Source organism: Podarcis bocagei, assembly GCF_964188305.1.
Source record: "Podarcis bocagei genome assembly, chromosome: Z".
NCBI classification, from domain to species: domain Eukaryota; kingdom Metazoa; phylum Chordata; class Lepidosauria; order Squamata; family Lacertidae; genus Podarcis; species Podarcis bocagei.
The window spans coordinates 38,445,837-38,469,084 of record NC_138140.1 but is presented as its reverse complement, the minus strand read 5'-3'; the positions used below and the strand labels follow the sequence as shown (position 1 = coordinate 38,469,084).

Sequence of the window (23,248 nt, the reverse complement as noted above, 5' to 3'; positions counted from 1 at the left end):
TGCTTCCCCGCAGTGTTCAGCAATTGGTTCTATCTAGTTCTGCCTCCAGGAACAACAGAGAACAAGTCTGATCTATCTTATGCATGGGAATCCTTCAAATATTTGGAGACCACTATCATGTCCCTGCTTAATTTTCTCTTTTCAAAGATAAACATAACCAACTCTTTTGGCCATTCTGCATAGGATTATGGTTTCTAGACCTTTCACCATCTGGCTGCTGTCCTCCAGATACATTCTGCTTGATCTTCAGTTTGCAAACTAGGCCTTCAGTTCCTCCAAATTAGTGAGCCACACTTAGATAAAATATATGGTAAGGTGGGGGGGGGATTACAGTTTAAAAACAAAAATAGGCAATCTGAGCCAAACTATACTTCATTTAGATGACTGATTAGGCTAAAATATCTTGTTTTTAAGTTTAATTAACATCTATGTTGAATGCTACAACATCACTTGAGAAACCCGAGGTTGGTAGAACTGGCAGAGACTCAATGGAACACTGCCATTAACAATTAATGGATAACAAAGAATCAACCTGCTGAGGCGCCTGAGATAAATTTAGTTTTCTTACAGCATTATTATTCCACTTGAGCGAAATAATAGATTATAATTTCAGAGGGAAATGACATATTGTTTATGAAATGTTTGTAATCAATTGGAACCAATCTTGGAATTTATTTATTTATTTTTTGTTTGGTATTTGGTGAGCTGTGTACTATGTGCTAAAAATAAACCAAATGATTAAAAATAATATTACATTTGAGCAATAAGAAAGTATGTGGGAAGCTGTTACCATTGGTCTACCTATATCAGTATTTTTCTTCCCCCAGCACATCTCCAGGATCTTCAGAAAGGGATTATTCTCAGATTTACCTATAGATACCAGGTGCTGAACATGGGAACTTCTGCTTATGCTACCACTAAGCCCTACCACTGACTTTTAAAAATAATTGTTGACATCAATGCATTTTCTCTGGATGTTGCTTTGTCCTAATTTTACCCGTCAAGGAATGTGAACAAAAGCTAGAGATCAGATCAGAATGAGGCTAGTAAATTAGTGGCCTCACTCTGATCTGGCTTCAGCTACCTAGACAGTCTCACCTGATATAAGGCAGCTTCCTCTGTTCCCGTTAGTCCCCACATGTCACCTGTCAATTGCAAAAGAAGGTGTAGACTATATGGATGGCACTCGAGGCTCTCAGAGATTTATGGCAGCAAATCCATGTTTTCGTAACCCACCACAATTTGTTCAGACAGTTTGGTGCCCAAGACTGGTTGCTGGATTGCCCTGTTTGAGACAATGGGTGCCTTACAGTTGTCAGTTAATTCCTTTTTTTTTTTAGAATTTAGACAGCTTGCAGATTTGCAATTTCCTATTTGCCGTTTGACTCTCTGAAATGAACAAAATGAGTGTTTGCATTCCTGTGCTCTCTTGCCGCTTTTCTCTTATGTGCACCTCACTTAGACAATGAAAACTCAACAAAAGGAAAAATATAAAATCATTGTTCTGCTTTGGCTTCACATTCCCCAGGGTAGTCTCCTACCCACAAGTGCTGCTCTATTCTTTTCATACCAATTATCGTTTTAACCATCAAATCAACTGACGAGCAAAGTTCTGAAAGTACAGGATTTGGTTGCATTTACAGGGGCCAGCTGCCAAAGGGGAAGGGGGGGGAAAGAGGCAATTAATGTCAAATTGATTACTTTTTTGCCTGTACAAGAAAATATTTGTGTAATTAGAGCACTCTATTTTTTTTATTTAAAAAAAAAAGAGATGGAAACTGGAGTCTCTGGCTCCAGCTGGTGAAATTTGTAGCTGCAAGTAGGAACATTTTGCAATGCTTATACTAGGGGTTTGCAATTGCTCTGTGTGAATGCTGCACAACAATGTGAATTGGGGGTTGTTTGTGGGGGTCTGTCCCCCACTTTCAAGCTGAAAGGCAATGTAAATAATCTCCACCCCCTCCAAGTCAGATCATGGGTCCAACAAAGAATTGTTTAGCTGTGTTTTCCTACGTACTTTTTTATGTTTCTCTAGGTCCATGGGCTTTGCAGGAAGTGAGGCTGCCCACAAAATTTCCCGAGGAGCACTGATCAGTTCTGGGGTTGTTGTTTTTGGTAAAGCACAGCTGTGATGGGGAATGGGGGAGATTTCCAACTCAGTTTCCATTTAAAGGCAAACTTATCCAATTCACAGTTTCTAGAACAACATGCAAACCAAAACAAAGCTATCTTTTGAAATCTGCATTTACCCAAATTTTGGATTGAAAATCTCCTGCCAAGTAATAAGCACAAAAATATTAGGGAACTTTGATCTGCAAAAAATGTGCATATTGAATGGAAATTGCAAATAAAAAAGTGATTAGTAGCAGAAATACACACTAATATGCTGATAAATTTTCATGCATTTTTTTTAAAAGAATTGCAAACTGGTGTAGAAATGGGAAGAACTGAATTTAACACTGGGGGAAAATGAGAAATGGAGAGAAATTGAAATTGAAAAATTCACTGATCCCTACATATCTATATAGTGCCAAGGCGGGGGGACTTGGGCTCCAAATATCTGAAAGAGCACCTCCTCCCAAGCATATATGTCTGAGTGTTAAGATTGGCAGGGGAGGTTCGTATTAGCAGTGTTGGTGCCCTCTGAGGTCTGTAGGATGCTGGCACATGAAAGGACCTTCTCTATGGTGGCCCCCAGGCTTTGAAACTCCCTCCCTTCCAAAGTGTACTTGTCACTATTGTTGTACATTAACACCAGCAGGTTAAGAAAACACATCTCTTTGCTCATGGCTTTGAAGGTAGATGAGAAATATAAGTTCCTGGTGTCACGCTCCCTTCTGCAATGTAGTAGTGTGGCTGATGTTTTTAATTGTGTATTTAACTGTAACTTAAATTAAATCTATGGAACACATTCTGGGCCTCAGAGGTGAAGGATGGACTATAATCCGAAGAACAAAAGAAATAATAAAAATCCCTATACCTTCTGAATGACAATAGGATAAGAAGGATTCCTCCTCCTCCTCCTCCTCTTTAAAAAAGTATAGCAAAGCTATAACTAATTTCATGATAAGCCTCACTATTCTTGCGTGCTGAAAGACTAGAACATTAAGCTTGATTTAATGCTGGGAATTGGTTTTCTAAATACAGTTGTGGTCATTAAATTTCACAAAGGCCTCTTTCAAAAACACGCTGCTGTATTGATTGCCAAACTCCCCAATTTAAAATCTTACTATGTGCACAAGAATCTGAGTGCAGTTAGCCTTCTGCAGTCAAATAATATAATACCCACAAATCAGAAGCACTATTTAAGAGCTGGTTAGATTACAAAATGCAGCTGTTCTCGGCAAATTCCATCATTTGAATAATAAAATCACTGTGCAATTAAAAGCGTTGGGCATTTCTGCTTTCCTACTGATAAACATTTAACAAAAGCTTTCCTAACAATTACCACCTTTCTCTGCTTATGTATGCAATCACAGCAATGCTATAATGTGGGAGTCAGTCTGAAGGTAGGAAAAGACAGATGGATGCACTTAACACTACGCTAGGAGTTTACTATCAGAATATTTGTGGGTTCTTCTGAAAGTCAATAATTCTAAATGATGAAACACAAGTTACTGGGACATAGCTTTTCCTGAAGATATCATTCTCCCTTGCATGGGTATAAACACTAAAAGGTAAAGGTAAAGGTACCCCTGCCCGAAGGCCAGTCATGTCTGACTCTAGGGTTGTGCGCCCATCTCACTTAAGAGGCCGGGGGCCAGCGCTGTCCAGAGACACTTCCGGGTCACGTGGCCAGTGTGATGAAGCTGCTCTGGAGAGCCAGCACCAGTGCAGCACACGGAAACACCGTTTACCTTCCCGCTATAAAGCGGTCCCTATTTATCTACTTGCACTTTTTAGGGGTGCTTTCGAACTGCTAGGTGGGCAGGAGCTGGGACCGAAAGACGGGAGCTCACCCCGCCGCAGGGATTCGAACCGCCAACCATGCGATCAGCAAGCCCTAGGCGCTGAGGATTTAGCCACAGCGCCATCCGCGTCCCTCGGGTATAAACCATACTGCTGGTCAAATCCAAGTATCAAGCAACAGGTATGGATCAAAAGGTCAAAAGAAACACAAAAGCAAAAGCAAAGACAGTTAAGAAAAACTACCTGGCTTCTGGGGTAGGAGTGTAGCTTGGTGCTAGAGCACCTTCTTTTCATACAGAAGGTCCCAGGTTCGATCCCTGATGTCTCTAGGTAGGGCTGAGAGGGATCTCTGATACCTTGGAGAATCACGGATTGGCAGTGGCAACAGCTCTAACTGGATGACTCAATATAAGAAACCTTTCTTTCTTGTATGTGCGCATGAGTGAACATCATATGATAATGACCTGCCTCCTTGCAATGTGGGAGAATGTTGTAAAACCAGCTGGATTTTTGTCAGAATGTCACAATGGACAGAAAGCCCCTTTCTGGGACAGACTGTTCATTTAGCAGAGTAGCTTGCTCACCAGACTTCTTTTTCTTGCTGCTTTTGAGGGAGGAATAAAGAAGCATACAGATACAGCCGCCTCACGTCTCACAGTTGCACAGTGCTTCATCCCCCAAGAGAAAGTGGTGGTGGCATTGAAAATTGCACCCAGCCAAGTAACTGTAATGTTGTTGTTGTTGTTTAGTCGTTTAGTCGTGTCCGACTCTTTGTGACCCCATAGACCAGAGCACGCCAGGCACTTCTGTCTTCCACTGCCTCCCGCAGTTTGGTCAGACTCATGCTGGTAGCTTCGAGAACACTGTCCAACCATCTTGTCCTCTGTTGTCCCCTTCTCCTTGTGCCCTCAATCTTTCCCAACATCAGGGTCTTTTCCAGGGAGTCTTCTCTTCTCATGAGGTGGCCAAAGTATTGGAGCCTTAGCTTCATGATCTGTCCTTCCATTGAGCACTCAGGGCTGATTTCCTTCAGAATGGATGTGTTTGATCGTCTTGCAGTCCATGGAACTCTCTTGAGTCTTCAAAAGCATCAATTCTTGGCGATCAGCATTCTTTATGGTCCAGCTCTCACTTCCATACATCACTATTAAAACAACTGCAATCTGGGTGCTTTCTATTTGCTGTTTTGCTAGTGCATTCATGCAATGTTTTGAGTCGCTCTTTGAATTAATTAGATTTTATAGAGAATAGGCTGCATAGAGATTAGTCTATATGTCTTTTTATTATTTTATTATGCATTTTGTGTTTTTTATATTGTGATTTAATAATAATAATAATAATAATAATAATAATAATAATAATTTATTTATTTATTTATTTATTTATTTATTTATTTATTTATTTATTTATACCCCGCTATCTGGCTGGGTTTCCCCAGCCACTCTGGGTGGCTTCCAGCAGAATATTAAAATACAATGATTCATCAAATGTTAAAAGCTTCCCTAAACAGGGCTGTCTTCAGATGTCTTCTAATATCAGACTTCTGATAGTTGTTTATTTCTTTGACATCTGATGGGAAGGCATTCCACAGAGAAGGCGCCACTACCGAGAAGACCCTCTGCCTGGTTCCCTGTAATTTTGCTTCTCACAGTGAGGGAACCGTCAGTAGGTCCTCGGTGCTGGACTTCAGTGTCCGGGCAGAAAGATTTTATGTTGTGAGCTGTCCTGAAATCTACAGGTGTACGGCAGTATAAAAATTTAGTACATAAAACTGCATTATTTATGGTCCAACTGCTGATCCCAATACATAAGAAATGATTGCCATTTCAGAACGAAACTGTACCTTTTCTAAATCTGATCTGCCAGTTTGTCAATATGTACCAGTTCCAGTACCTTTAATTCATGGTTCCAACTTGGACCCACAAAGAAATTCTAGCCTATAGTTAGTCATTGTGGTACCCTCCAGATGCTGCAGATCTAAAATTCCTATCATTCATTACCAATTGCACATGCTGGCCAGGGCTGATGGGATTTGGAGTCCAACAACATCTGGCAAACACTATTCTAGCCCTAGCCTCTTTCTTATATATGTTTGCATCTGCTCACCTTCTGGGAGAAAATTTCAAGAAAATCAGCGGGAAGGCAAAGGAGGGGCCTGTATGTACAGTTCTCCATCTGCACACTGCTACAACCAACAACTTTGGAATATGAGACAAATGACAGCATGGTTCCATCTCCCTCCAAATGCTCTCCATACAACCAAGAGATACACTTTCTGAAATATTTCTGTAACTTCAAGGTGAAGCACCAAGAAGGGAGCTCTCAAACTTTATCAGCTCTAACCCATTTATTCTTGTATGTTTCTCGATCCCTCTCCAATAGCACTTCATGCCTCAGGGTTGATGTTTTCATTTCCAGCACTTACTGCACTCTTCATTTTCATTTTCCTGGCAACTTCTTAATATCTCAGAGGGAGAAAAAAGAAGTTCATTCCCCAGTTCTTTGAGACAAACACTATCTACAACATCTGGGTGGAATTTGATAGGACGTTCTTCAATAAAGATATTCATCTTGATTTTGTTTTGTGCAATGACACTTATCACCCAATTACCCCAAAAGGCCTCTATTACACACTTGAGGAATCTTGTACAGCAGTTCCATTCTCCTCTCACAAGTGTCTCTCTGAATTCAGGACTTTGATTCCAGCAAGGCACCAAAAAATGGTAGGAATATTTGATCTCTACAATATGTCTGCTTGCCAATGGAAACCTTAGATTTTTAAATATGCAAATAGGAGGGAGAGGAGTGTTTTACCAGCTGCTTCTGTATCTAAATTATACATCTCTATACGCATTTTCCCTAAAATACACATCTGTATAAGCAGAGGATAGGTTGTTGAAAATGCATCACATAATTCAGAGATGTGCACAATTTGAAGAATAATCATGTTCTGGTTTTTGCATTTGTCCAGGAAGTGCAAATTGTATCAGTTTTCTTTGAAATGCAATCCAATTCTCTAGTTGCAACCTTGGCATTGAAAGAGATACTACTACTGTTCATATGGTGATGGTGTATTCTTAGAAGAGGGTAATAGGTTTCCAAATACAGCTTATTATCTTTCCTCCCTCAGCTTTGTGACTCTACTTCTGCCTTTGCCCATGGAGCAAGGAGGGATAAAAGACATAGGGCACTAAGACATGATGCACTCACTGCTGGATGGAGAACTCAAACTTTCATCTCAGTTTCTGCCAAAGGCATCAATGCATAAATCCAACTGGTAGATAAGGCAAATTACAGGTTACAGGGTGCAGCAGATACATAAGAGGTATAGATACACTACTAAGTGTAAGCGAATGCATTGATCCAACAAACAATAAGCCTCTTGCACATGCAAATGGGCACTCCTATTAGTGGGTTGGGACTGCACTGGCATCTCCATGTTCTTGGAGACAAAGAGAGTGTTACCACTTGCTCAACATTTGCTTTACTCTTAGTCACCTCCACTGAAGGAGAAGACTCCTCACTGACAACACAAGGTATCTGACTAGGAGTGTCTAATGTCAAAGACTCTTCTATCAACCCATTTGTACCTCCTAGGATCCCGCTCTCCGTTCCCGAAGCCACAGATTCAAACAATTATTGGGGCCCAATCTCACTTCCCTCATCCTGCTATGACTCTCCCAAGATCATCCAGCTCCAAATACCTGAGTTTCTCCCATTCCTCCTCAGGATCCAACTATTCCCTCCATGACATGTCTACAGGACTCATGGTATCTAATAGGAAAATGGCTCCAGAACTTCATTGGAACCAGAGCAGAACCTCTTGTCTCTTGCCTGGGTTTCCTCACTGGGAAAGACACAAGTAGCTGGATTGTAGTCTTAATCCCTGGAAGTAAAATATCGCCCATTGGGTCTTGGGATTGCTTATTGCCACCTTCTAAGGTCCCAAAGTTTACAGGAGCAAGCTGAGGTTACCTTGAAGTTTTGAGCAGGAACACTTCCACATCCATAGCAAGCTTTCAGGAACCAATGACCACTACCTCATGTGATGAAGTGTCTAACTACAGCGAAGAATATTCCAAGTTTTGGCTAGCTTTTGCCATCCTTACTGTGGACCCTTAACAGAAGATCTATGTGTTTGAAGATGTGTGTCAGTGTCTATGGGGTTGCCTATGACATTAACATAGTGGCAATGACCAGTTTGGTTTCTCCCTGCTCATAGCCTGCTGTCAACCCTTGTTTGTGTTATGCACTTTGGTCCCTTAGAAAGGAAAGATGAAACAAACACTAACAGCTTATTCACACTTAGCTTTTGCCCACACTTTCTAAACACAGGTCCTCACTGTAGCCAAGCATTGTTGTTGTTGTTGTTGTTTGGGGTGGGGTGGAGGTGAGGGTTGTCCTGGCACTTTTCCCACTACAGTCATGCCTTGGTTTTCGAACAGCTTAGTTCTTGAATGTTTTGGCTCCTGAATGCTGCAAACCTGGAAGTGACTGTTCCAGTTTGTGAACTATTTTTGGAACCCGCACGTCTGAAGGGGCTTCCACAGCTTCCGATTGGCTGCAGGAGCTTCCTGCAGCCAATCAGAAGCCGTGCTTTGGCTTTCCGAATGTTTCCAGAAGTCGAATGGACTTCTGGAACTGATTCTGTTCGACTTCCAGGGTACGACTGTACTTGCTACTGAATTGAAACAAATGTCAAATCAGGCTAGGATCAGGATAACATAGGGTATAAAAATCAAACAGGTATAAAAATCAAATGTGATTTCTACAGCTTAACCTGTTGCAGCCCTAAGTATCTGTGAATATAATTTACACATATTTCAAAACTCAGCTTTTTCTTAATGCAGAACATGGATTGCCTGGATGTAGGGATTTCTATTTCTTTTTTCTTTTTCTTTTTTAAAATTAAAAAGTGAAGAGACACAGCCCTGAATTTATTTCCAAGTAAATGCATTTAAGACTGGCACGGCTTATAGGCATAAGTGCACATGCTCTAGAAGGTACTCCTCTTGGGAAATGGCAGTGACTAGGTAAACTTTTCACTCCAGCTGCTAAATGCCTTTTGAACAGCATCCATCTCTGATTAAAGGCTCTAATACAGCCTTGTGAAAGGCTCTATTTCCTTTTGAGACTGAAAAACCCAGATACTCTACCAACGACATTAATGATCAACTGCACTCTGCACTTAAATGTGTATTGTAGCGCTTGCACATTAGTGTCAACCACTTTTCTTCCCTTATTTGCAAGGTTATTAGGAAATGTGTTCTGATTCATCTTTTCCTAAGTCACTTTTAGTGTTGGCCTACAGAGGTAGAGAAGCACTTAGTTTAAAGTGAAAGGAGGATGAATTATGTAATAAAAAGGTGAGGCTATTAAAACAGATGTTTTTCAAACACTAGATTTTGTTGTGTGTGTCAGTGCAATATGAGCAGGCGAGAATGAACAGACCATTATTTCTATTCAACAACTCAGCAGTCTTAGGCTCCCCAAGAAATATATATTTGACAAGTCAGGAAGGTTTGCTGTGTATTTCAAGGAACACACTCATCACCCTGTGCTAGGCTGATGTGGGCAATTTGCTGCAGACCAGTAATTCTCTAAACAGGTGCAACCTGTAAATGTGCTCAGGAGTATGGAAGGAGCTATATTTTCATATAGCTAATTATGTTTATTTGGTTGTTTGCAGATAATATGTGTTGTTATATTTGAATAAACATAGCCCCTTCCACCACAGCTAGGGGTTCTTGAGTCTTCTTTGAAGATGCACTGGTAATCTAGTCATCTCTCCACCCAGTTGGAGGCATGCCCCAAAAGAGACTTGTGCTCTAAGACAAGGTTGGGGAAGTTGTGATCCTTCAGATGATGCTGGACTACAACTCCCCATCACCAATTTTAGCCATGTTAGTTATGACTGGTAAGAGTTGGGATTCGACCACTCCTGAAGTGCCACAGTTCCCCCATACCTGCCTAAAGAAATCCTTTTTGTGTGTATGAGTTTAAGTGTGCTTCCAGTTTCAATTCAGCAGGTGGAGGAGGTTTCAATAATACCATAGGCTTTATAAATATTTCAGTAGGTGTTGAGAGACAACTGTAGACAAAAAAGTTGGAAGAGATAGCACGCAATTTCCTGTCCCATGTAGGGATACTAGCACCTACAACACTTGCCTCTAGTATCCCTTTTTGAAAGGAAGCTTCCCAATACCTACTCATTCAAGTCCATCTCCATTTTAACAAGAATCCTGCCATGAGTGTATGGCAGCCTCAAGATCACCCAGTGGTCTTCATGGCTTAGTGGAGATATGAACATATCTTCCAAGCCCTCGTCTGACACTTGAACACCCTTACCACACTGGCAACTCAGCATGATTTCTGAATTACCAGGTGTGGGTTTTGAGCTGCAGTAGAAATTTCCCTTATTTGTCTGTTTTATATTTCTATTTGTTACATATATAGAGAGAGTGTGTTATATATGCAGTTCTTCAGAGCTTTCCATTATTTTTATTTATTTATTTCCCTTCCTCTCCTCTGATACCAATCTGCATATATGCACTAACAGAACACTGCAAAGTGCAATCTTCTTGTGATGGTTGTCATAAGGTTCTTTTTCTGCAGCCATGCATATGAACATGTTTGAAAGGGTGTCCTGGGGCCACCACAATTCCACAAGTTCAGTAGTTTGCCCTCTACATTCTGGAATCAGTATTTTCAACCATCATTGAATTGGAGAACTAACTTGCTGTCAGAATTTCAGGAAAGAAAATAAAGAAAATAAGTGCTCCACTGGCTTCATCTGTAGTTAAAATCTTTTCATTCCTAGTTACAACTAGCCAACACTTTGAAAAAAAACCTAGAAACAAATACTAATCTTCAGTTACCCAATACAGATGTTAGTAAAACAGTGACTACTCACCTCTTCTCAGGTGGGTGGCAGGTGCAGACCTTGCCTCTGTCCACCATCCATAGCAGTTAGGGCTATGTGTCTTTGCCAGCCATTAGGGGAATTCTGGGATTCCCTGCCAAAATGCCAGCTTCCAATGGGCCAACATGAGGCAATGCATAAAAGCTCAGCTGGCCAAAGAGCAAACCTTCCCACCCTTTACTAGCATTTTGTTATCTTTAGGACGATTCTGTATTATACATTCTAATCATGATTTCCTTTGAGGTGCCTCCTTTAACCTCTATTCCTGAGGTTTTATTTCATTTATCCAGTTTTTATTATTTGTGCATTCTGATCTTGCTAGGGTTGCTAAAGGTTGCCATATTTGGAGCCAGGTAGGAATTTACCTGTAGACAAATTGGTTGGTCTAGAGCAGTGTTTCCCAACCACTGTTCTGCGGCACACTAGTGTGCCGCGAGATGTTGCCTGGTGTGCCGCGGAAAAAATTCGAAAGATTTTTTTTTTAAAGTCAAATTTTCGATTGGGGCGCCGTCACTAGATGACCCCTGGGGTTCCCTCGCTCCCTCCCGCTCTGCGCCTCCCTCCTCCTCCTCCTCCTCCAGGGAGGCCCTTCCTGGCTCTCGGCCAAGGCTTGGTGGCTGCCACTCACTCACTCGCTCGCCCACCCGTCCCTCCATCCCTGCACCCGGCCTCTCCCCCTCCGTCCCCGGCGCAGGGGCTGCCGGGATCCATAGTCCCCTCGCCCTTGGGCTCCGCGCCCGCGCGGGGTGCGCAAACTACGTTTCCCAGCGTGGCTTGGCGGGCCGGGCGTTTTGTTTGAAGCGCTCTTCTCCCGGCCATGGAATGAGCGCAGCGGCGGCGGCCGGGCGGGCAGGGGCTCTTCCGCACAGACCCCGCGCAGCCTGCCTGCGCCCCCGCGGAGATCGGGTGGCAGGATGGAGCCCGGGGATCCCCGCAGAGGCGGAGCGGCGGAGGCTGCCCCCCAGGTAGGGCTGCGTCGGGGGTTTTTTATTTTTGCAATGCTGCATCCGCGCCGGAGGGGACGCATCGGACCGCGGGGAGACCCCTTGGCGGGCGTGCAAGGCAATGCATGCGTGCAGGCGTTGCATGGAGTGCAGTGCAATGCAATGGCAACGCGGCGCCCTGCATGCATGCATGCAACTTCCACCGGCGCTCCGGACTTGGCAGGTGAGGGGGGTCCCCAGTGGGCGGCAGAGAGAGCCGGGAGGGCGAAGGGGAGCCGGGGGGGTAGCAGCGCTGCTCCCCGAGCCGAGCCCGGGGGGAAACTTCGGCGTCGTTGCGCCGGGTGTTGGAAGCGGAGGCTGGCGGGGGCCCCTCACCTGCAAAACCTGGTCGCCTCTCATATATTTCGTGCATTGCATTCATCGCCCGCTTTCTCCTCCAAGGAGCTCCCGGGGGCGCGCGTGGTTCTCCCCGTGTTATCCTCGCAACAACAGCCCTGCGAGGTGGGTCAGGCGAGTGGCCCAAGGGAGCACCCAGGGATTGTCCTGGCCAGGTGGGGTGATTTGAACCCTGCTCTCTGCCCGGTCTTCGTCCTCATTTAGCCCCCACATGAGCATGACTGTGCATGACTGAGGTTTTCCCCCCTCGTCTTGGCTATGGTGTGAGTCTGTCCTGTTAATTAATGGGGTTCTGCCTTCGGAGAAGATGAGCCAGCCCTCAAGGAGGTGATTATGTAATTTGCTAGCAATTCATGTCCCTCCCGGTGTGACGCTGCGCGCTGACGTCACGGGGCTGTAATGGTGGTGTGCCTCGAGATTTTTTTCATGAAACAAGGTTGCCTTTGCCCAAAAAAGGTTGGGAAACACTGGTCTAGAGGTTTTGCCTTTCCCATAGCAAATCATCACAACTTTGGGCAGTTAAGGCATTGGGTGGATGCCTAGACTTTAAGCTTTTGGGTGAAGTGGTACATTACCATGAACTGAACCAGTGTCATAACCAGGGTACCCCATTAGAGGGGTATTAGTGGAACTCTCTGTCCTGAAGCCAGGTACGGGGCAGTTGAGCCATAGCACTTTCAGTGGAGGCCTTAGGAAAGGGGTCAGCAAACTTTTTTGGGAGGGGGCCAGTTCACTACCCCCCAGACCTTGTGGCAGGCTGGACCATGCATGCGTACCCAGAGGAGGGGGCTTCTCTCTCTCTCCCCTCTATACCCCAGCCCCTCCCCTCCACCTGCCTACCTATGGTGCTGCCGGGCAAGGGCTGGCTAACTCCAGGGAGGTGCTGCCCAAAATGGTGCTCAGCCAGCTCAACCCTTCCTCCTTTACGCAGGGCGGGGAGAAGGGTGGGGAGAAGCCAGGAGGAGAGAGGGAGGAGACACTGTGTGAGAGAGGGAGAGGGGGGGAAATGGCACACCCCCCCCCAAAAAAATGGCAGCACATGGGAAAAAATTAATGGAAAAAAAATAACGAAGGAATCTACATGATTCATGGACCATCCACGGGCCAGATACTGAGGGCAATTGGGCCGGATCCGGCCCGCGGGCTGTAGTTTGCCGACCCCTGCCTTAGGACAACCACCTCAATAGATCAACATCTTGGGGCAGGCCATATTCCCTGGCACGACCCTGAAGTGGTTTCAGCCCTCTGGCAGAAGGGTGAAATGGATATACACCCAATGCTTGAGCCAAAATTCCTCCTACACCTGTAATCAATAAAGTTGTGGCCATTTTTAATCCAGATCATTGTTTATTTGGAGTTCGTTCTATTGCACCTCCCAGTACTCACTGCGTAGGAAAGGGTGGCACTGAGACTGATACCGCAATGGTTTACTGTACTTTAAGAGGTCATTATTAAAATGGCATGTTCTTGAGCATGCACCATAAAGACAACTGGGCATCAAAAGACAGGAAGGTTAGCAGTGCTATATCCAACAAAAGGGCAAATATTCTTAAATCGCAAAAGAGTAATGCAGATAACACTTTACAAACTAAGGTAGTCTCCAGGTGATTGAATGGCTCATGAAAGTGTTCAAATCCCAATAGCTTTCTCTATTAAGGGGTTTCTTTTGGGGGATGGTGGCATCGGAAACTTTTAAAATCCTGTTAGAAATGCTAATACCACAAATCCCTCCTGCCCCCAAATTCCCTTGGGGACCACTTTCAATATCTGGCTTATCCTAGGCATCCTTCTCTCTCTTCTTAATGAGCTACAGACTTCTCAGCATCTTGAAATTCATAAAAGGATTTAGAATTTGCCTGATGAGATAGATCCCAATGTGAATATGCAGTTCTTTAAAACATTCAATGAGTAGTGGGAGGAAAAGTAGCTTCACCCAAGTTCAGCTTCAAAAACATCCCCCCCCCCAACCACCTTTCATTTAAACTCTGCATTGCTGATGACAGACAATCTATCCTAAGGAGTTCAAATCTTTAATACAGGGCAAGCCTTTATATAACCCTTTTTAGCCCAAAGACTGCATTTCCTTCCGGGCAACCTTCCAGGGGCCACATGCTAGTGGTGAGTGGGGCCAGAGGCAAGGGCAGATGGAGCAATAAATGCAAATGTTATCTTTAGTGTTGCAGACTAATTTATGCACACAACTACGCACACCTTTCTATCCTCCATCCAGGCAAGCAAAACGCCTTATCAGAGTTAATGTAAGAGTTCATAAAACACCCAAGGGAGGTGCAAAGCTAAGGGTATAATACCCTCAGGAGGGGGTGTGGGTGCCACATTCAACCATTTCAGAGGAGCCTATGAGGATCCCTGATTGGGTGGGGGATTCCCATGTGCATAAAGTTGCACCCACATACAGGGCTCCTTTCTTACTAACACCCAGTATAGTGACCATTGGGGAGTGTGAACAATTTGGTACTGAGGGCATGGTAAGAAGGCATGATGCCACTCTGCCTCCCACACTCATTCACTGTGTGTGAGAGATGTTGACAAGAAGACCCCCTTTGTCCATTTTCCTTGAGCCCCACCTTGCATCTGCTGACATACTTTATTGATGGTCCCTAAGATCCATCTTAGTTATCTTGATAGACAAATATTGCATACTTGCCCAGCGCTCCCAAGGAACCAAAGCATGCTTCGCCTTAAGGACAGGTAAGAATGGTTTGCCTCTAGACATCAAGTCCTGGGAGATCTATCTGTTGTTCAGACCATTCAAGACTTAAGAAGGCTTTCTTATTAAACTCACATCTAAGCAGGTAAGCCTAATACACAGTGAAATCCTTAACATAAATGTCAGCAATGTATAGATAATGCAAGAAATTCTAAACTGTAGAGATGGTGTGGAATTTTGGTACAAAGTTTCAAACGCCAGCAGTTTCCTGAATCCAGTCTAGATTCACCTCGGCTGTCTTGTGGGCTATTAAACATTATTTGGGTTTATGTGGAGCTCAGCAAAGATTTTCAAATGCATCATACAGTAATATTACAGAGCTGTCAACAGATTAAAGACGATAGATTAAGTATCTGCCTTTTAACCGATTAAAGGAAAACCAAGCTTTAATGTGTTCATTGCCTTTTAATGCAAAATAGTCTTACAAAACAAGCAATTGTAACTTGTACTTCCAAGCCCACTTAAAATTGATAATCACCAATACTCTATTTGATTAATCTTTTTAATTGATGGATTACAGTAGTTGCTGCAGCAGCAATGTACAACTTTTTATAAGTGAAGTGTGAATATTCCTATCCCTGAATTCTGTGCTAATCCTTCAACAATGATATAATAATAATAGCAATTTATTACTTGTAGCCCACCCCATTGACTGGGTTGCCCCAGCCACTCTGGGCAGCTTTCAACAAAATATGAAAAACACAGGCATTAAATGCTTCCTGATACAGGGCTGTCTTCAGATGTCTATGGAAGGTTGGATAATTATTTATTTATTTGACATCATATGGGAGGATATTCCACAGAGCAGGTGCCACTACCAAGAAGTCTCTCTGTCTGGTTCCCTATAACTTCACTTCTTGAATGTGGGAACCACCAGAAAGCCCTTGGAGCTGGACCTCTACCAATTGGACCTCCACCAATTGAAGGACACATGTATCCTTCAGGTATACAGGGTTGAAGCCATTTAGGGCTTTAGATGTCAATTCCCCATCCCAGAAGCAGAATCTGCTAAGAATGCTTTGAATACAAGTAACTGGATTTTGTTAGAACAGACACCATAGCCACAGAACCATGCAGTGCACCTTCTGATGACCCTGTAGCACTCAAGACTGTAGGTGGGGGTCCTTCAACACTCACTGAATATCAAAAGGTTTGAGTGCTGGGGAGAACAAATAGAACCCAGGGCAAGGCTGGGTAGAGATTTGTTACAAAGCAGTTCCTGACACAATAAACTCAAACCACATCTTAAAATCCAAAACACAAATAAATCATCCAAAATAATCAGCGTAAACAACTAGAGTGCAGGCAGTCCTGAAACCCAGAGCAAGCTTAACCCAATGCTTCCAAAACTCTGGGAGGACACAGATGTGTTTAATTACATGACAGAAGCCCATCAATATTGTGACCATCTGCGTCTCCAGGAAGAAGGAATTCCATATTCAGAGGTTTCTGAAGTTAGTTTGTGTCTTATGTGTCTGGGAGAAGAGCAGGTACGCCCGAGCTGCAGTATAGTTTAGGAAGCGGGGCAGGCCAGGTAAGGGGCACATGCCACAGGCAGTTAGTGACTGCCTTGTGTGCCAGCCCCTCCTCCTACCTGGGGAATTGTGGTTGTCCTATCAGTCAGTCCTTGGGTCTGTGGCTGCTGTTGCTGAATACCAGGTTGGCTCTGAATAAGACCTCCCTCATCCATGACCTGATTGTGGTTGAGGGGGCTGATCTGGTCTGTATAACTGAGACCTGGGTGGGTGAGCAGGGTGGAGTTGGAGCTGTGCCCACCTGGATATTTGGTGCAGCATCAGGGTAGACCTGAGAGTTGGGGGTCTCTGTCCAGCTGGAGGGTGCGGAACAAATATATGTTCCTGGCATTGGGCAATTGGAACAGATTAGGGATTTTGCTGGTTTACTGCCCACCTCATTGCCCAGCAGTCTCCCCGCATAAGCTGAGAGAGCTGGTCTCAGAGGCAGTGTTGAGCACTCCCAGTGCTACTTCTGGGAGACTTCAACATAACGTGTTCTCCCTGACAGAGAGCACATGTTGCGGTGGGGGCCTGCAGGCCACCCCACTGTTACTGGGTGGATGTTTGGAGGGGACTCAGGCAGTGATTGGGTAAATTGAGTCTCCGGGGAGATTTCGTTGTTGCCAATGTGGAGGAGGGGTCAGAGGTTTTAAATGCTGGACGCCCAGCTTTGGGCGTCCTCTTGGGCTGCTTGCACTGGATCACCCGCCCACCCTACCTGAATTGAGGGGGTTCTTTGCATTTGACATTGCTATGCCTGTCATGGGGTCGTCTGCTCTTGAGGCAGGGGCCTAGTAGGAATTTTGTCCATTTGGCTGATTGGCTGGTGCCATTTGGTTTTTGCCTGTTGTTGTTGTTGTTGTTTAGTCGTTTAGTCGTGTCCGACTCTTCGTGACCCCATGGACCAGAGCACGCCAGGCACTTCTGTCCTCCACTGCCTCCCGCAGTTTGATCAAACTCATGCTGGTAGCTTCAAGAACACCATCCAACCATCTCATTCTCTGTCGTCCCCTTCTCCTTGTGCCCTCCATCTTTCCCAACATCAGGGTCTTTTCCAGGGAGTCTTCTCTTCTCATGAGGTGGCCAAAGTATTGGAGCCTCAACTTCACGATCTGTCCTTCCAGTGAGCGCTCAGGGCTGATTTCCTTCAGAATGGAGAGGTTTGATCTTCTTGCAGTCCATGGGACTCTCAAGAGTCTCCTCCAGCACCATAATTCAAAAGCATCAATTCTACGGCGATCAGCCTTCTTTATGGTCCAGCTCTCACTTCCATACATCACTACTGGGAAAACCATGGCTTTAACTATACGGACCTTTGTTGGCAAGGTGATGTCTCTGCTTTTTAAGATGTTGTCTAGGTTTGCCATCGCCTTTCTCCCAAGGAGCAGGCGTCTTTTAATTTCGTGACTGCTGTCACCATCTGCACTAATCATGGAGCCCAAGAAAGTAAAATCTCTCACTGCCTCCATTTCTTCCCCTTCTATTTGCCAGGAGGTGATGGGCCCAGTGGCCATGATCTTCGTTTTTTTGATGTTGAGCTTCAGACCATATTTTGCGCTCTCCTCTTTCACCCTCATTAAAAGGTTCTTTAATTCCTCTTCACTTTCTGCCATCAAGGTTGTGTCATCTGCATATCTGAGGTTGTTGATATTTCTTCCGGCAATCTTAATTCCGGCTTGGGATTCATCCAGCCCAGCCTTTCGCATGATGAATTCTGCATATAAGTTAAATAAGCAGGGAGTCACAACTTGTAAGGTTGGTGGTTAGGCATTGGTTAAAATTGGTTGGGAGGGGTAAGTGGTGGTGCTGTGAGGGAATTCCGTTAAAGGAATTCAGGGGCTTGCCATCCTTTTCGTCCTAGTCCCTGGCATTGGACTTGGGCCGTGTAAGCCCCAGGGGGCATGAGGGTGAGAGATGAGGGACTGATGCCCAGCTTCATTTCTCCCCAAAATTGTTTCCCTGACTGGCTTCCGCTGGAATCCGGAAGTCAGTTCTGTCCCTGGGGCAAGGACAGATAGTCGTAACCAATGCCTAAGCAACCACTCACATGTGTGTATTCAAATAAAGTTGTGGCCAAAATCATGCCAAAAACCAAAAACAAAATTTGATGTGTGATGTGTGAGTTATTGGGGTGGCTTGGGGACCTCGACACGCAAATGATTTTCTAGATCCATTTCAATCAGGGTTTAGCCCTGATTTTGGCACAGAAAATGTTTTTGTTGCCCTGTATGATGTCCTCTGCTGGGAGGGACACAGGGGAAAGGTGTCCCTGTAAAATCTCCTCAACCTCTCAGTGGCTTTTAATAGGATCCCCTCTCCCTTTATAAACTGATACGATGCCTGCAATCATCATCTGATGCCTTTCTTTGTGTGCCACTTCTGTGAGAGCTCCAGAGGGCAGCAACATTAGAACGGGCCTTTTCTGTGGTGGCTCCAAGGTTGTGCAATGCTCTCCCCAAGGAGGCTCACCTGCTGCCTTCTTTATATACCTTTAGGCAGCAGGCAAAAATATTCTTCTTCTCCCAAGCTTTTCACTTATTATACAAGCCATTTCCTTTTAAACTGGGAGGAGGGCTATTGTTTTTGTTTCTTACTCTGTTATGTATTTTTTTGTGTTTCTATATTGTATCCTCGAGTGAAGGGGCAGGATAGAAATTTATTAAGTAATAATAGTAGCTAATAATGCTGAATGGTCAAGCCTCTCTTTTTGCTTCATAGCGCAACCTCTGTGAAGTGTGTGAAATTAGATTTGCCACTTGGCCAGAAGCTCGCGTTTCTGTTCTTTTTTCCTTTAACATCCTCTTAACCTGTAGAAAATGAGGTGATCCAACTGCTTTTAAAGTTATCCAAGCAATGGTCATCTCCACTACTTGTAGCATTGAATTCTGTTAAGATAATTATGTACTGCAGGAATTGCTTTCCTTTGTCTGTTTTGATTCTACTGCCGATCAATTTCTTTGGATGACACTGAATTCAAGTGTTCAGAATAGGAGAAAACACTTCTGAATTCACTTTCTCCATCATGCATAATGTGATATACCTCTGGAAAATTTTGCCTCCCCTAAAGTTTCTGAAACACATTTTTAAGTGTCAAATGTAAGGGAAAAAAACCATCTGCACTAAAGTGTGTGTGATTCCTCAACACACTCCAGAAAATTAAAAATTGGTCACTGTTTCATAATTCAAATAATCAAAATTCAGTTATAATGACAATATCCCTTTGCACAGAAAGACAGAGGAATCAACCAAAATCATTTGGAAACTGCATAATCATTTGGAAATTCCTAACTCTACTTGATTAATACATTGGACCCCCCCCCCTTTTGAAGATAGCATTGTTCTGACATCCATCAAAATGCCCATCTACCAAAATGGAAATGGAAAAAAAAAGTTCTCAACAACACACCTTGACAAATCTTAAAAACCAAATCATTGGAGCTAAAGACTTAGTCCCAGGCATCTCCAACATGTCCATAGTTCCAAATTACAGAAATCTCATGTAAATGTTTCCCAGGTGGTCAAATAGATGAGCTCAGAGGATAAGATATTGCACTGATCACATTGTAAACTGCATTTATTTGCTGGATGACACAGTGAACTTTCCTTGGAACTCTGCTTATTTTCCATCTCAACTATGGAAGGGTCCAGTAAATGCACAGTGCCACACAGCCTGAAATATATGGCACAGCATTTCTGAACCTCTTAAGAAGGTGAAGGGCTATAGCTCAGTTACAGAGCACCTGCTTAGCATACAGAAAGTCCCAAGTACAATCACCAGCATTTCCAGGTAACAATGGAAGACAGACCTGATACTGTAAAGAGCTACAGTCAGATAATGCAGACAATAAAAGGTAAAGGTAAAGGACCCCTGACAGTTAAGTCCAGTCACAAACGACTCTGGGGTTGCAGCGCTCATCTCGCTTTAGAGGCCAAGGGAGCCGGCGTTTGTCCACAGACAGTTTTTCCGGGTCATGTGGCCAGCATGACTAAGCTGCTTCTTGCGAAACCAGAGCAGCACATGGAAATGCCATTCACCTTCCCTCCAGAGTGGTATCTATTGATCTACTTGCACTTTTTGGTGTGCTTTTGAACTGCTAGGTTGGCAGGAGCTGGGACTAAGCAACAGGAGCTCACCCCGTCGCAGGAATTCGACCCACCGACTTCCTGATCAGCAAGCCCGAGAGGCTCAGTGGTTTAGACCACAGTGCTACTCATGTAGACAATACTGCACTACATAGACCAATGGTCTGACTCACTGAGGAAATGTTGGTTTCCAATGATGGTGGTTCCAGACGGATTGTTCAGCATCACCATCTCTCCGACTTCCTCCCTTAAAATAATTGGACACTTGCAATAGCTTTTACTATTCCTGTGTAGACTGGACAGTTATCCCAACCTATGCAAATTAATTTCACCTTGACTTTTTTATGTTCCATTTCTAAATTCAACTTGAAACAATTTGTTTTGAATGCTAATTGTTTCATAGTGTTGCACACCACTTCAATCTCAGAGTGGCATGAGATTCCAGGCGCTTACTCAGGGTTCACACAGCACAGACAGTGATAACTTCACAATATACTGTTTATTTACACATATATGCAACTTGAGCCTATGATGGAGGGGTTTCCAGTATTACACTCCAAGAGGGTCCTGCTTCTCCCATAGCTGAAGCCTTGGATTCAGACAGACTTCAGACAGACTTGGGCCCGGTCTTATTCAACATCTTTATCAACGACTTGGATGATGGACTCAAGGGCATCCTGATCAAATTTGCAGATGACACCAAACTGGGAGGGGTGGCTAACACCCCAGAGGACAGGATCACACTTCAAAACGACCTTGACAGATTAGAGAACTGGGCAAAAACAAACAAGATGAATTTTAACAGGGAGAAATGTAAAGTATTGCACTTGGGCAAAAAAAAATGAGAGGCACAATTACAAGATGGGTGACACCTGGCTTGAGAGCAGTACATGTGAAAAGGATCTAGGAGTCTTGGTTGACCACAAACTTGACATGAGTCAACAGTGTGACGCGGCAGCTAAAAAAGCCAATGCAATTCTGGGCTGCATCAATAGGAGTATAGCATCTAGATCAAGGGAAGTAATAGTGCCACTGTATTCTGCTCTGGTCAGAAGAAGAAGAAGAGTTTGGATTTGATATCCCGCCTTTCACTCCCCTTCAGGAGTCTCAAAGCAGCTAACATTCTCCTTTCCCTTCCTCCCCCACAACAAACACTCTGTGAGGTGAGTGGGGCTGAGAGACTTCAAAGAAGTGTGACTGGCCCAAGGTCACCCAGCAGCTGCATGTGGAGGAGCGGAGACGCGAACCCGGTTTACCCAGATTACATGACTACCGCTCCTAACCACTACACCACACTGGCTCTCACCTGGAGTACTGTGTCCAGTTCTGGGCACCACAGTTCAAGAAGGACACTGACAAACTGGAACGTGTCCAGAGGAGGGCAACCAAAATGGTCAAAGGCCTGGAAACGATGCCTTATGAGGAGCAGCTAAGGGAGCTGGGCATGTTTAGCCTGGAGAAGAGGAGGTTAAGGGGTGATATGATAGCCATGTTCAAATATATAAAAGGATGTCACATAGAGGAGGGAGAAAGGTTGTTTTCTGCTGCTCCAGAGAAGCGGACACGGAGCAATGGATCCAAACTACAAGAAAGAAGATTCCACCTAAACATTAGGAAGAACTTCCTGACAGTAAGAGCTGTTCGACAGTGGAATTTGCTGCCAAGGAGTGTGGTGGAGTCTCCTTCTTTGGAGGTCTTTAAGCAGAGGCTTGACAACCATATGTCAGGAGTGCTCTGATGGTGTTTCCTGCTTGGCAGGGGGTTGGACTCGATGGCTCTTGTGGTCTCTTCCAACTCTATGATTCTGAGAGAGAGAGAAATATCTCTGCCTCCCTGGCTTTCCATCTTGCTGCTTTTGCCTCCATCTTCTAGCTCAAACAGCAGCTAACTCTCAACTCTCTCTTTATTTGCTGAGAGAGGGGAGGCACCTATTTTCCATCTCGTGGGAGCTCTTTGATTCTTTGTTCTTTTAATGGCTCATCACCCAGGCACTCATCTCAACACAGGAAACTAGCCTGGCTTAATTAGCTTTTAACACCTGCTGGATCCAGGGATTAGAGAAGTCTGGCAACCATCGTAACATCCCAAACCTTTATTAAATTCTAACACTTACAGGATCCAGGAATAGAGTCAAAAAGATAGTGTGAAATAGATTGAAACCCACAATATTGCCCACAATAGGGAAAGCTAAACACTAAACAGCAAGGAAAGCGAATACTAACACAAACACACACACCTAATATCTACAGGGATAACTTTTTTCCCCTAAGGAGGTTTATAACTTTAAGAATGTGTCCTTTGAAGATTCATTTCATACTGCAGGAATGAAAGAAACAGGCCTTCCATGATACCTAATTGCTGCTTGGTAGATAATTACTTGTTCAAATATTGCCTACCAGGCTCTGGACTGTAAGCTTCTACTGCCATCTTTTGGCAAGTGGAGAGACAGCATTAATAAATAATCTCTATCATAGCAACTGTGCCAAATCCAGCCTCTATCGAGTTATAGTCTGCAGACCATATACATCAAATACAGTGTAGGGTTATCAAGACAACCATGCCAAACAAATGAAAAGGCTAAGTACATATGCAGAACTTTAACCTTCTGAAAAGAGAGAATAACAAAATGTGTAAACAATCAGAAACAAGTAAAAATGCAAACAATTTTGACACAGAACCTATCTTTCCTTTAATAATTGTGACCTAGTTTTGATGGCTACAGCAAAGAATTTGGCTATATTTTTGTGTT

General features: G+C 44.0%; 2 long non-coding RNA genes across 2 annotated transcripts in view; both read right to left on the bottom strand.

Moving 5' to 3' along the window:
• LOC308578897 overlaps positions 1–4,284 on the bottom strand; it is a 59,856-nt gene extending 55,572 nt beyond the window's left edge. Inside the window, exons 1-2 of the long non-coding RNA XR_014004190.1 lie at positions 4,153–4,284; positions 1,099–1,145 (exon numbers count right to left, since the gene is read on the bottom strand). This is a non-coding gene — a long non-coding RNA (uncharacterized lncRNA). The remainder of the gene's footprint in view (positions 1–1,098; positions 1,146–4,152) is intronic.
• LOC308578900 overlaps positions 1–23,248 on the bottom strand; it is a 753,836-nt gene that overhangs the window by 91,403 nt on the left and 639,185 nt on the right. The window lies entirely within an intron of this gene.